This window comes from Rattus rattus, chromosome 8 (assembly GCF_011064425.1).
Source record: "Rattus rattus isolate New Zealand chromosome 8, Rrattus_CSIRO_v1, whole genome shotgun sequence".
Lineage (NCBI taxonomy): Eukaryota > Metazoa > Chordata > Mammalia > Rodentia > Muridae > Rattus > Rattus rattus.
This window is the reverse complement of record NC_046161.1, coordinates 98,072,489-98,086,992: the sequence shown is the minus strand read 5'-3', so window position 1 is coordinate 98,086,992 and position 14,504 is coordinate 98,072,489. Positions and strand designations below refer to the sequence as shown.

Below are 14,504 nucleotides of genomic sequence, written 5' to 3'. Positions count from 1 at the left end.
ATTACATGGCATGCATCAATTCAAGGAAAAATAACTTTTGTTGGAGGCAACAGCTGTAGTAGCTAGCATTGACTATGAACAGCACCGGCAACGAACTTAAACCTCATATCCGCACTATCTAGTTCCCGATATGTTTTAACGTTATCCCAAATTGAGGAGTGTAAGAGCTCAGGTTCATTTGTACTGATTAGTGTGTGTTTTGGGTAGTTAGTGAATGCAAAAATCCTTTCAGTTGGCTCTACCAATTCCAGGCAGGTTCTAGCATGGGATTGTTTTTGTTTTTGCTTTGTTTTGTTTGGTCTCACTTATTCCAGAAAAGATCTTCTATAGTAAGTACACCTTATTCACACAAGAATCGCCGTTTAGTGTCTTTTCCTGGGAAAGAACAACAGGACTCACAGCGGAACTTTGCTGCGGGTGGCTTGTGTTCCCGTCCGGGTGGCCGGGTGAGAGGGCCGGGAGGGGGAAGCTTTCTGGCGCGGACCGCGAGCGGAGGCTGAGAGCGCCGCCGCCGGAGAAGACCGACCCTCGGCCAGAGCCAGCCTGCGGCGCCCGGGCCTGGCTGGCTGCTTCCCGCCTCAGTCGCTTCTCCGGCTCCCGCCGCCGCAGACACTGTCCAGGCGGGTGCGGCAGAACGCGAGGTCCTACGGCCCAGCCCGGTCCGGTGCGGCCCGGATCCGTGGCACGGGAGGTGAGAGCCCCTGCGGTCCCCTTACTCCCTGCCGGGGCCGCTGGGACCCGCAACAATGGGGACGCGGCCAGAGTCCCCGGCGTGCTGCAGTCGGGGGTAGCAAGCTACTCCTGGCGGCTTGGGCCTTGGGGGAGCTGGGTCGGACCTGGGAAACTCCAGTGACTGGGAGGCTTGGAGGGGGTCTTGGCATCCACCCGGGACTTCAGTGGCTTGATATTTGGGGATTTCGTTGTCAAGGAAGGCAGTCGTAATTACCGAGACCGAACTACAGTGGCTATACGCTCTTGATTTTTTTATTGTAACACCGGCACCCTAGAAGCTGATCATACCGTGGCGTGGTGTGAGGGAGAGGGGTTGTGCCTCGAATTTTAGGGGCCTCTGTGGCTTGATTCCCTAAGGGACATAGGGGTGCGTCTCTGAACTCCCTCGGGCAGTCTGAGAATTTGTTAGGCTGGGTCGGGCTTGGGGAGAAGAGGCATGGAGAGTTTAGTTTCTCAGAGGTAATTGGTGACTAGTTCCTGGAAAGGCACGAGCTTAGTTGGGCACAAAAGAGTTGAGCTAAGAGCTAAATGGACCCTTCACGGCTAAGATGTATCCGAGTTAAGAGTGGTTCTCAGGTAGGAAACTTGTCACCGGAGTAGCGTTAGCTTCCTTGGGTTAGGAAAAGGCCGATTCTAGCTGGGGAAGGAGGGAGAAGATGGCCGGCAGCTGCTGGGGTCGAAGAATTGGCTTTATGTGGGTCATGGTGGCTGTCTGGGAGTAGAACAAGAGCACTTTGCAGAGTGGGCTTACTGATAGAGAATGACCTCTTACTGCGGGGGAGTGTGTGACTCAGATCTGTTAGATTACTGCTCTTGCTGGCGGATGTGGCTGACTGTGTTGGTGCCTGGACTTTGAAGCTGGAATGGGTATTTGGGGGGGCTTAATGAATTTGTTCCAGAGGAGAGGACAGTGTGGACCTTTCCTTCTTACTCCAAAGTCAGTGTGGTGGCTGTCGCCGGCAGTCACTTAAGTAAGGAATTTCTTAGCGGTATCTGACTTTAAAGCTTTTCTCTGTTCATTTTTTCCCCTTTCCCCTCTTTTTGAATTGTGACTCATACTTTGTTTTTTAGCACTGTGACTATTGTTTGTAATGATCCACAAACTTAGACCCCATAGTATGTTGTAATTCGTGGAGCTTTCAGTACAATTCTTCTAAGTCCAAACTAATGTACAAGGCTTCACTAACCTGTTTTTCGTATATTTTAATATATGTAACTATAGAGAGGGATGTGAAAAATCTATCATTTCTGCTTCTCAAGCTCTTTAGACCCCTAAATTCATGAAATTTCATTATCTCTTACTGCCATGAAGTGATTATATAGAATCTGCTAAATCTTTGTCATTATCATTTCAGCATCCTTGCGCTTACGGGATATTATCTTCGCTACCAGTATTATCTGTGCCCAGTGCTTTTGATCTGTACATTGTGTTTCTATGTCACAGTCCATGTCACTAGCGGCAGTGTGTAAACTCCAGCTCGGAGTCTTATAGCTGTGCATCAGAGCTTTGCATGCACTGTTCAGGCAGAAGTTGGTGTGTCACTTATAAATATTTAAGGGAAAGCTATATGTACAAAGCCATATCAGGATCAGTGCACCCTCTGAATTGATCTTGAGTGTATAGGATATGTTACCTAGTTGCAAGCTAGTATTGTCAAGTGAGAAGTGAAGCAGTTCTTTGTGCCCCTGTACTGATAGTTCTAGTTCTAGGGATTTTTTCCCCTTAAATTTAAGAATAACTTCTTAAATTATTAATTGCTAGTCCATCATGGTACACGCCTTTCGTCTAGAACTCTGGAGGCAGAGGCAGGTGGATCTCTGTGTATTTGAGGCCAGCCTGGTCTACAAAGTGAGTTCCAGAACAGCCAGGGGCTGTTTGTTACACAGAGAAACTCTGTCTCAAGAAAAAAAAAAAGATTTTATTACCATTATTATTTTAAATCTGCATATATGTCGGTGTAGACACGTATGTATGGAGACTAGAGGTGTTAGTCTTCCGGGAGCTAGAGTTACAGGCAGTTGTGAATCGTGAAGTTGGCGCAGGTCCTCTTTAAGAGCAGGACTCTTAACTCTATCCAGCCTGGAGTTCTTAAAACTCCTTTTTGAGAGAGACTTGAGATTCGCTATGTATAACAAGGTGGCCTCAAATTCACAGAAATCTGCCTGCCTCTGTCTTCAAGTGCTGGGCTTAAAGGCATGTGCTACAATACCCAGCTCTGGTTTGTTTTTCGTGACAGGATCTCAAACTGTAGCTCATTTGTGTAGAAAATCAATATGTTGTCCACACTTCAGCTTGACCTTGAACTCATCCTCCTCAGCCTCCCAGTGTTGTGATTAGAGGTTCATACTCTGTAAGTTGTTTGTTTATGCATAAACTGGTGATCTTACGCCAGTAACTGTTAGGCAGCTCTATAGTGGGAGTAATTTTGACATTCTAATAATGCTAGTTTATAGTTAAGTTGCTATACATGTATGAAGAAATGACTTAGGCATAGGAGAGTTTTATTAAATATAGCAGTTAAGTTTTTTTTGGGTTTTTTGAAGGTTTCTCTGCATAGACCAGTGTGGCCTCAAACTCAGAGATCCTTCTGCCTCTGCTTCACTAGTGCTGGGATTAAAGGCCACCACTTGTCTGGTTTAACTTTTTTAAAAAAATAGTACATTGATTTTTCAGTAATGATAACTACTTGTCTTCACAGGTTTTCATGGAAAAAGCTTATCATATATTCATTCTGGTATGGGGTTGCTTTGTGTTACTTTATTTAAATATACTTGTTAACTCTAAGTACTTATGTAGGGGGAAGAGAACCAAAGGGTAAACATTTGTTTCTGTGTGCTAGGGTGAGCAGTGATTTACAAATATTTTATGTTTAGGCCGTTAAGGATGCCATCACACTGTGGTTTTGAGGGAATGAGGATTTCGTTTACTCTCTATTGATGGCCTGGGGTACTGCCCCCCTGTAATAACGGAGATAAGTTGGGGTAAGGCCCCATCTCGATTTTTCCTGCATCAAATGTAGAGTAAACCAAAGTTTTTCCTTAGTTAACCACCCTAGTAAAGGTTTTCCCTCTGCTCTATTCTGTTTTTGTGTCTCGATGAAAAATAAACTTAAAATCAAGACACTTACATACTAAATACTTATAGAGTTTTTCTTTCATCTGGGATTACTTGGTGAAAGAAAGTGAAAACCTGCCATACATTGCTCTGAAGACAAGGTGATTACTTGAAGTATTTTTGGTTACTTGAGTGACTCCATTTCAGCTTTAAAGATATTTCTTTGTTGTGGCTTTTGAGACAGGGTCTCATGTAACCCAGGATTGCCTATAACTCTGGACGCTTCTGTTTCTACATCACAATTGCAGTGATATCAGGCATGTGCCATATCTGGCTAGACTTTTCCTTTCTCTTTAGAATGTCTAGTACAATGGGAAGAGCAATCTTTAGAGTCATTCTCCCTTTGCTTCTTTTGTTTTTGAGATAGCCCAGGCTGGCCAGGGTCTCATATAACCCAGACTAGCCCTCAAACTCTTATGTACTTGATGACTTTAGATCCTGTTAAACTTTAGATCCCCCTACCTTTACCACCTGAATACAAGGGTTACGAATGTGTGCCACACTCTGGTCCTGTTGTGCTGGTGATCACATGGCAAGAAGCACTCGACCAACCAGGTTGCACCCCAGCCTTTACATTTGCTTACTGCTTGTTTTTTTGTTCATTTGTTTTTGAGACAGGTCCACTATGTAACCCTGGTTAGCCTTGAACTTGCTCTTCTCCTGCTTTAGCCTTCCAAGTGCTGGGATTACATGTATGCACCACCAAACCAATATTTCTTGCCTTTTACCCTAGGTAAGCTTGTGTGTATACATGTGCATGTGTATGCATGTTTATGTGTGTATGTGTGGATGTGGAGGCAAGAGGGCAACCTTGGATATCTTTCTTAGGTTCCATCCACCTTGTTTTTTGCGATAGGGTTTCACCAGGCAGTGGTGACATATGCCTTTAGTCCCAGCACTCAGGTTCAAGGCTAGCCTGGTTCCAGGCTGTTTCAGAGCAAGTTCTGAGACAACCAGAGCTACACAGAGGAACTCTGTCTCAACAAACAAAACAAGGACCTGGGGAGATGGCTCATCCATTAAGAGCATTGGTTGCTCTTCTAGAGGGCCTGTGTTTAATTCTCAGTATCCACATGGCTCTGCATAGCTGTGTGTAATCTCAATTCCAATGGATATGGTATCCTCACACAGACATCCAGGCAGGCAAAGCAACAATGTACATAAAAAAAAAAAAAAAAAACAAACAAAAACAAAAAACGGAAAAAGAAAGGAAAGAGTTGCAGAGACCAGACTGAAAGATCATGCCTTTGATCCCAGCACTCTAGAAGCAGAGGCAGGCCAATCTCTGCATTCAAAGTTAGCTTGGTCTACAGAGCTTGTTCCAGGACAGCCAGGGGCTACACAGAGAAACCCTGTCTAAACAAACAAACAAGCAAGCAAAAATAGTCCCAGAGATAGGGTCTTTCACTGACCTTGAACTTCCTTAAGTAGGTAGGCTAGCAAGCTTGGAGATCCACTTTCTGTCTCTCCAGCCCTGGGACTACAATCACATGATACCATATCCAGGCTTTATATATGGGTTCTGGTGATAAAACTCCGGTCCTCATGTTTGCACATCAATCACTTTATCAACTTAGCTATCTCTCTAGCTCCTTGTGTAAGCTCTTACCTCTCTAACCACTATAACCTACAAGTTACAGTGAGGAATGGAGATGAGGGTATAAGTGCTTTAGAGATGATCAGTGCTGTTAATAAAACTTAGCATGAAGCCAGATGGTGGAGGTGGCACATTTCTTTAATCCAGCACTGGGGAAGTGGAGGCATGTGGAGTTTTGAAGTCAGCCTGATGGAGTTCCAGGCCAGCCAAGGCTATACGGAGAGACACCGCAAGTTAGCATGTGTTACTGCTATATAAGGACTGCAGCCATACCACCTCTTCCTCTTCCTCCTCCCCCCCCTTTTTTTTTTTTAAATTTTGAGACAGGTTCATACCATAGCCTACCAATACTCAATTGTAGGTGTCAGCCGTTGCACCTGGACTCAGGAGCTGCTGTTGTAAGTAATGGTGGTAAAAAGTAGCCAGGTGCTGCGTAGCAATGAGGGACTCAGTTGTGTGGTCTGATGGAAGGTAAGCTGTGCAGGGTGCATCTGCTGGTGCTCAGGTGGTAGGAATCCTGAGATTGTCTTTTTGAGTACTGGCAAGGAGGAGCACATAGAGAGAGCTCAAGGTCATTATTGGCACTTTTAGTTTTCCCCTGGCAATTTCTAGGGAGGATCCAGAAGGAAACTACTTGGCATGCTAAACTTAGAATTTAGCCCTCTGTTTACACATGGCTTTTGTAGTTTTGTTTGTTTAATTTTTAGTTTCAGTCTCTCTCTCTCTCTCTCTCTCTCTCTCTCTCTCTCTCTCTGTGTGTGTGTGTGTGTGTGTGTGTATGTGTGTGTGTGTGTAGGAGGAGGACAGGGGGTATCAGATCATCTGGAGCTGGAGTTATAGACAATTGTGAGCTACCTGATGTGGGTGCTGGAAATCCAAGTTGGGTCCCCTGCAAGAACAGTGTGTACTCAGTAACCACGGAGCCAGCTCCCCAGCCCTTAGACATGCTTTTCATAGGCCGAGGTCACAGGCTTTGTTAGAGAATTATTCAGATTTGTTTGTCTGTCTTTTGGGACAGTTTCTCTGTGTAGCCCTGACTATTCCAGGAATTCATAGATCTGCCTGCCTCTGCCTTCCAAATGCTGGGAAAGGTGGGTGACACCACTGCCCAGTTCAGTTTTCCTGACTCAGTTTTCAAAATTCCATTAATATTCAAGGGGTAAATTAAGGAATGACCATAGTGATTTGAAATGAGTGATCCTCAAATCTTTTGCAGTCCTACCTTAGTGGAATCATCCCTTCATTTGAGAGTGGTCTTCAATTCCAGTTAAGAGTAAATGTTTTACTGGCTTGGAAATCCCGTGATCATCTGGCATGTCTGATTCAACATAGTTTGTAAAGATCTTTCGACTTGGTCTCTCATATCTCTTAGTTTCTCTTCTACTGTAATTACCCTGATACTTGAGGCCAAGTTATAATAAAGTTATGAGTGGTTTCGAGACTGACTGACACACTTTTCAGAGGCCTAACTGAACTCATTGTTACCATTATTCAGGAAGTAAGACTATTTGACCAGACTTTATTGGGGAATTTGAATTCAGTGATTACGAAGCTACTTATATCATTGGTCTAATGTACAAATGCTGAAATGTTTAATGTTGTAGTGAACTCTGAATACAACATACTTTTTTTTTTAAGTGTGTGGTCAACTTTAAGGCTTGAGTGCTTGAATCAAGAATTCAGACATCTCCTCCCCCTGCACATAGTCCACCTTCCTGAGGCATTGAACTCATGCTTTCTGCATGTGGCCAAGTGCTCTACCATTGAGATTTGTCCCCAGCCTTGCTTTTGTTCTGATTTGTTGTTGGTTTCCCTACATCTGTGCCTAATGAACCTTCCTTGGATGTCTATCTCTCCTTTGTGTTTACACTGCAGTTTGGGGGTACTTCTGGTCACACTGAACTGTTCAGTTTTGGTATTCTCCCATGTTTTCTAAAACTACGTAATCAAGCCTCATGTGTAAAAAGTGACTGTTCAGTTTGTACCACCAGGTTCAGACAACTGTTGTCGAGCTGTTACTTATTTCAGACTACCCAGAGATAGGACTTTAAAAAGATTTAATATGTTTTAAAAATTTATGTATATGTGTGTATATATGTGTGTGTACTGCATGTACGCCTAGTGCCCTCAGGTCAGAAGAGGGCATCGGATCCACTGGAAGGGGAATTATAGGTGGCAGTGAGCCAGCTAGTATGGTTGCTGGGAATCAAACCTGGGTCCTCTGCAGGAGCAGTAGGTGGTCTTAACCACTGATTTCTCTAGCCCAAGGACAGGATGTTTAATTTATTCCCTTTAAAAAACCATTTCTTTATGTAAATATGTGTGTATGTGTTTACTGCGTATGTGCTTGTGAGTGCACATGTGGAGGTCAGTGAACTTGTAGAGAACTTGTGATTCTCTTCCCTCAGTCTTTCAGTGCTGGCATTACGTGAGCATCACAGTTTTGTTTTCTATCCTTCTATCTCAGGACCTTACCATTACTGGCACAGAGAAGCGACTTGGCAAAGTCTGTTGAGTGAGCAATTAAAAGACCTGTGCTTCCGAGTGGTCTGAAGTCGCTTGGCATGCTGCTGGTGAAGGTCCTGACCGCGGTCACATGTGACTTACCCTGACACTGAAGCAATGCCTCTGCTCCTGTGTTCTAGGTTACTGAAGGCACTGCCATACTTTGCTATAAAAATAGTGTTTATTCCATATCTTTTTCTTTAATCAAGGGTCTTGCTGTGTAGCCCAGGCTGGATTTGATCTTGCAATGCTCCTGCCTCAGTCTTCCAAATGTTGGAAATACTGGCATGTGCTACTAAATCTGACTGTTCATGGGTTTGAGGCTGGGGACTGTTACTTGATCTTTTTGGATCTTACATTTCTGTGGTAGCAAATGTGGCAATTCTTCCTTGATGTGGCTGTTTATTGCTGTAGGCATTTTGCCCTCATGCGTTAAAAAGTGACTGGTTTGTCCCACCAGGTCCAGACAACTGTTGCCGACCTGCCACCTATTTGTGAGTGGGAAGTGAATTCAGTAGTAGGATACTGTGACTTCTGCTAGCTCTGCTGGACTTTTTGAAGGCCTTGACAGATTCACTACCACTTTACTCGGGAAATAGGATTATTTTACTAAGCTTTATTATGGAATTTGAATTAAGTGGCTTTGAAACTGTTTGTTCCACCCTGCTAAACCCAGTAGTGAAGTTGATAAGATTCTTTTTCCAAATACTTCAGGTTCTGATTTGTTTACCTAGATGGTACAGAAGTATGTTGTACCTATATTATCTTGATTATTAAAAATAAAAACATTCTATCTACCTACCTACTGTGTGCAAGCAAACGTGTGTGGAGATGAGAGGACAACGCAAGGGCTTGAGTTGATTTCCTTCTGCTGCCACAGTCTACCTTGTGTTCTAGGAATCAGCTGCAAATCCTCAGGCTTAGCGCTGGACTTTACCAGCTGACCCATGCTTCCTGTCTTACAACCTTTCTTTCTCTTTCCTTTTTTCCCACTTTGTTTTGAGACAGGATTTCTCTTTGTAATGTTGGCTGTTCTGGAGCTTGTTCTGTAGACCAGGCAGGCCTGGAACTCAGAGTTTCTTCTGCCTCTGCCTCCCAAGTGCTGGAATAAAAGGCATGTACCACCATCACCCTGGTTTTGGTTTTGGTTTTGGTTTTGGTTTTGGTTTTGTGTGTGTGTGTGTGTGTGTGTGTGTGTGTGTGTGTGTGTGTGTGTGTGTGTGTGTGTGTGTGTGTGTTAAGACAGGATCTCATTGTAAAACCAGGCTGACCTTGAACTCTTGATCTGCCTACCTGTCTTCCAAAGACTTTCTCAATGTTGAGATTGAAAGCATGTCTCACTACAAGTGACTTTCTTGATTCTTAGTGGTAAAATAACATCATTTAAATTACTGTGGTTGCTAGCATGACTGTAATCCCTGGAGACAGGTGGATCTCTGAGTTCAAGACCAGCCTGGTCTATATAGAGAGTTGCAGGACAGCCAGGGCTCCACAGAGAAACTCTATCTTGAAGAACCACTCCCCTGAAAGGAACTATTGTGATTTAATTTTCACGGCTGATCAGATCATATAGAAATCTTTCTGAAAGCTGAGTATTAATAAGATTATTACAATTTCAATAATGTACTCGCTGTTCTCATGTAGGTACCAGACTGCAGAAAAAGAAAGCTTGAAAAAAATTACTGTAATTAGGGTAATTATGAAAATCCTTGCTCTCTTATTAAGTATACCTTGTATATATGTTCTTTTTGGCTGCTGGGTGTCATTTTGAGACAGTCTCATTTCATTCTGTGGCCAAGACTATCCTGGGAATCCTCTGGCCTTAGCCTCCTACTTGCTAAGATGATGAGCACAGGCTGCTACATCTGTTAGACTGTACTTTTTTATGAGGTTAGCAAGATGATGTAAGGGTTACATGTCACTGCGCCTGATGACCTGATAGAACCCAAACCAAACCTAAACAATAATTTTTATGTATTTATTTTATGCATTTACTTTATCTTCTCCCAATAACCCAAAGGCAGACATTCCCTCTTTACAAAAAGCAAATAAAAAAGAGATGAAGTAGGGGGGTTGGGGATTTAGCTCAGTGGTAGGCGCTTGCCTAGGAAGCGCAAGGCCCTGGGTTCGGTCCCCAGCTCGAAAAAAAGAACAAAAAAAAAAAAAAAAAAAAGATGAAGTAGATTCTTTTATTTTTGTTAATTATTTTTGTTTATTCATTTTGTCTCTTTGGAAACGGTCTCACAGTGTATTTCTGGCTTCAAACTCACAGAGATCCACTTGCCTCTGCTTTGTAAGGGCTCTGGGATTAAAAACCAGTACCACCAGTCTCAACCATAAATTTAAAAAAAAATTTTTTTTTCTTTTTTTTTCGGAGCTGGGGACCGAACCCAGGGCCTTGCGCTTGCTAGGCAAGCGCTCTACCACTGAGCTAAATTTTTTTTTTTTTTTAAATTTTTTTTTTTTTTTTTTTTTGGTTCTTTTTTTTTCGGAGCTGGGGCCCAAACCCAGGGCCTTTCCCTTCTGGGCTAAATCCCCAACCCCCAAATTTTTTTTTAAAAGATTTGTTTTATGTATATGAGTACCCTGTTGCTTTCTTCAGATACACCAGAAGAGGGCATCAGATCTTATTACAGATGGTTGTGAGCCACCATGTGGTTGCTGGGATTTGAACTCAGGACCTCTGGAAGAGCAGTTAGTGCTCTTAATATGCAGGAATGCAGGTGTTCACTGAGGTCAGAAGAAGGTGTCAGATCCCTTAGAGCTGGAGTTGCAGGCAGTTTACATGTCCTGTGACTCACAATTACCTACAACTCCAGCTCTAAGGGATCTGATACCCTCTTCTGACCTCAGTGGACACCTGCGTGCTCTTGAAGCCTCTCTCCAAATCTTGCCCTTCAAAGGCAAATAGAGGCTGGCTTTTGGGTGCTAGAGGTAGGCTGCAAAGCCATTTAGTGTCTGAAGCTTTCAATGGATGTCAGGGGGCAGCTTGGTTAACAAAAGCCATATTCAAAGCTGACTGGTGCTCTCTGGCTTCTGGGTCAAAAGCAGTGTAGGTCTTATAGGCTTCAAAAGGTCTTTCTAGATGTTCCCTGGGGCTCTCATTCTTTCCCTGCATCACCTAGCTCACCTTAGATAAATTTGTGGGCCTCTGGCATCCTCTTGGAGGCCCCCATCAGAATCGGGCAGTAGACTCGGATCTGGCCTCTCCCTTACCTTCAGCAGTGTTAAAATCCCAGTCCGGTTGAGTCAGGGGAAGGCTGCATTTTTGTCAACCTGATCTTGGATGGGCAGCCCATTTGTTCCCGGAACCAATTTCCAGGCGGCTCCCACAATCCTCTGTGTTGTGAAGATGACCTGGAGCAACTGCTGACAGGCATCTTAGGTGTGTCGGTGAGTCAGCATGATTGAATCTAGAAGAGTTATGAGAAGAGATGGTCTTTCTAAGAATGGGGAGTTCTGCAACTTCCAGCTGTAAAGATCATTACTGGCAAATAACACATATGTCATGAACTGTCTCCCTTGAGCATCTGGGGGTCCTATAGCCTGAAGGAGTAAGGCTATATAGAGTTAGCCCTCTGGGTAGTGTGGGCCAGTGTGAGGGAGACTCCCAAGTGGAGTCAGGAGAGTTGGGGGAGTCAGGGACTGCTCCTCCTTCTGCCTATGCTGGCTGGGCAGGGGCAGCGGTGGCAGGAGCAGGAACATACGGAGGGGGACAGAGAAAAGAGGAAGCAAGGAACAGAAGGGGGATCAAGGCAGGGGGCTGAGGCTGACCCTCCTTTAGAGAAAGAAGGGTGGGGAGTGGCAAGGCCTGTGACAAAAAAGGTCTCATCCAAACAGGGGGCTTCTCCACCAGGTATTGCCACATGGTGATATATGGCTCCAGGCCTCATAAACTAAACCTTCACCCTGTAAATGATGGAGAGATGGAAATTCTTCTCAGGCCAACCTACTTTACAGTGAGCCATTCATTCTTGCAGAAGATGGTTAGTTTGTCTGATGAACAAGCACACCTAATGGGGTGCTTTGTGCCTGTCCCATTCTAAAGAAAGATTTCTACTGTGGGACCAAAAGCACACACAGAATGCACACAGCCAGATACAGAAGGACATTCCTGGAAGACAAAAGCAAACCAAAAGGCTGCTCCAACTGTTTTCCTCCCTGTGCATAGTAGGCCCACAGACCCACAGCCAGTTCAGAGTCCAGATGAGAACTAGCAAGCTCTCCTGCTTCTGGTAGGGGTCGGGAGTATCCTCCATTGTCCCTGCCCAGGTGACAAAATACTGCATCCTCCTTATCCCTCTCGGCCTCCAGATTAAATCTGAAACAGAAACACAGATATGGACAAGACAGAAGACAATCAGGGAGCCCAGAACTACTGATTGGCAAAAACACTCCACAATTTGGGTCATGGAGTCTCCGGAGAATCCTGGGCAAGAGCCCCCAAATGTAAGGGCTCACGATTCACCAAAGAATGATACCCCAGAATCAAGTAGTATATAAAAGCAAAGAGTGTTTTATTCTGCAGAAGTTCAGCTTGCTGGGGTCTCTCATTCCAATATGGCAATACCCAAGTGAGCTTGAAGGCTGATTTAAAGCACATTAGGAGAATTCCGGGGAGAGGTAGGTGACCTCTATCATTGACACTATCTCTAGGGACGTTCCAGAACCATTGCTGGGGAAGTCTGGAAACTTGCTGACCCATTGTCCTTACCTCAAGCCAGGTGGTGGGGCACCTTCTGCAGCCTGGACTTGCCCAGTTCTTGGAAACAGATTTAGGCTTAGTCTCATGAACTGCCAATTTGAAGCCTGTCATGGAGTCAGCTTGTCTCAAAATCATTTCTCATCTAAAGTATCTCTTTTTAACTTCTTAACCAAAATAGGTATTTTCATGCTTGTAATTTTTAAATATCTTTTTCCCTATTTGATATTTCTGTTCTTCCTTGTTCCTTTAAATTTGTAATTTGAAACATAGTTTACAAAATTCCTGCATTAATTAATTAGTTAGTAAAGAATAGCCCAGGCTGGCCTAGAACTTCTATTCCAAGTGTTGGGATTATAGGCACGTGCCATACTCCTGACTTCAAATCAAGGCAAGGCAGGGAAAAAAAAAAAAAAAAAAAAAACTTTAATAAAATCATTTTCTTTCTCCCTTCCTTCCTTCCTTCCTTCCTTCCTTCCTTCTTTCCTTTCTTCCTTTCTCTTTCCCCAACTCTAGGCAGGGGGAAAAACTTCAATAAAATAATTTCCTTCCTTCCTCCCTCTCCCCCCACCTCTCTCTTTCTCTTTTTCTTTCTTTCAGAAAGGGTCTTTCCACATAACCCTGGCTGCTCTGGAATTCAGACTGGCCTTGAACTCAACCTACTTCTGCTTCCTGAGTGCTAGACTAAAGGTATGCATCATCACATCTGTCAATAAAATATTTTTGTTGTTTTTTGAGGCAGGGTTTCTCTGTATCCCTGGGGGCCATGGAACTCTATAGATCAGACTGGCCTGGAACTCCCAGAGATCCTTTCTCTGCTTCCCTGAGGTCAGCAGGAGATACTCTTACAAGTCGAAATATCTAAGCAAATGTTAGATGTGCTCTGGAGACTTTTTAAGGTAAATATTTTGTATAAATTATAATATCAGATAGAGCCCTTTAATGAATAGGGCTAAGTATACTTTGACTGTTCACCCAACCTGAGGAAGACTCCTTTGTGTTTTCCAAAGCTATTCCTTCTGTTTTATTAGTCCAGAGCCACAGCAGGTAACACAAAGAACATCAGAGCTCTTAGTGGGTTGGCAATAAGGAGGACTCCAGGCAGTGGCACAGAAGTTCTTCGGCCTAATAGGAGCTTCAGGCCCACAGAGTGGCACCCTTCTGCTTGTTCTCTTAGATCAGAACGGGGCTCAGCAAAGAGCTCTAGAATGTAAGAGTGCAAAGGAGGAAACAATAGAAAGTTCTCAGGTGAGAGAAACATGGAATGTAAGACAGGATGTGGAGCTGGGAAGTAGGAGGCAGGAGGATCAGGACTTCAGAAGTGTCTTAACACTGCTTGTGAAGTTCAGGGCATCCTGAGCTATATGAAACCAGCTCTCAGATAGGGTATGTAGATATAAACACAACAGGACCTACCAGGAACGTATATGATACCATCCACAAGTCTTAAGGACAAGAGGCTTCAGGGGGGTCCTCAAGGGGGAAAGAAGAGAGGGAGGGGTGGAAGAGGGAAAGGTAGTCCAAATGTATTTAAGTTGATAACCAAGAATGGCCACCACACATGGTGAGCATCTTGAAACTTAAAAAAGTCCTCAAAGTAACGAATAGAAGATGACCATGATAGTATTTCTCTCTCCTTCCTTTCTTTCCTTTAAAAAATTATTTTGGTCTTTTGAGACAGGCTTTGCTTTGTAATTGAGGCTACTCCAGATTGTCCTGTCTCAACCTCCTAGATGTTGGCTATAGGCATTTACCCACTGTACCTGGCTTATTTCCATTTCAGAAAGGAAATAAACATAAAAAGACCTAATCACTTGTGAAGTAGCCCCTAGTTCTGGCTGGTGTAACAAAAT

General features: G+C 43.9%; 1 protein-coding gene across 1 annotated transcript in view; it reads left to right on the top strand.

The window, feature by feature from the left end:
• The first annotated feature begins 471 nt into the window (after positions 1–471).
• Rad54l2 (RAD54 like 2) overlaps positions 472–14,504 on the top strand; it is a 100,756-nt gene continuing 86,723 nt past the window's right edge. The window contains exon 1 of the mRNA XM_032910492.1: positions 472–691. The gene's annotated coding sequence lies outside the window, so the exon portion shown is untranslated. The remainder of the gene's footprint in view (positions 692–14,504) is intronic.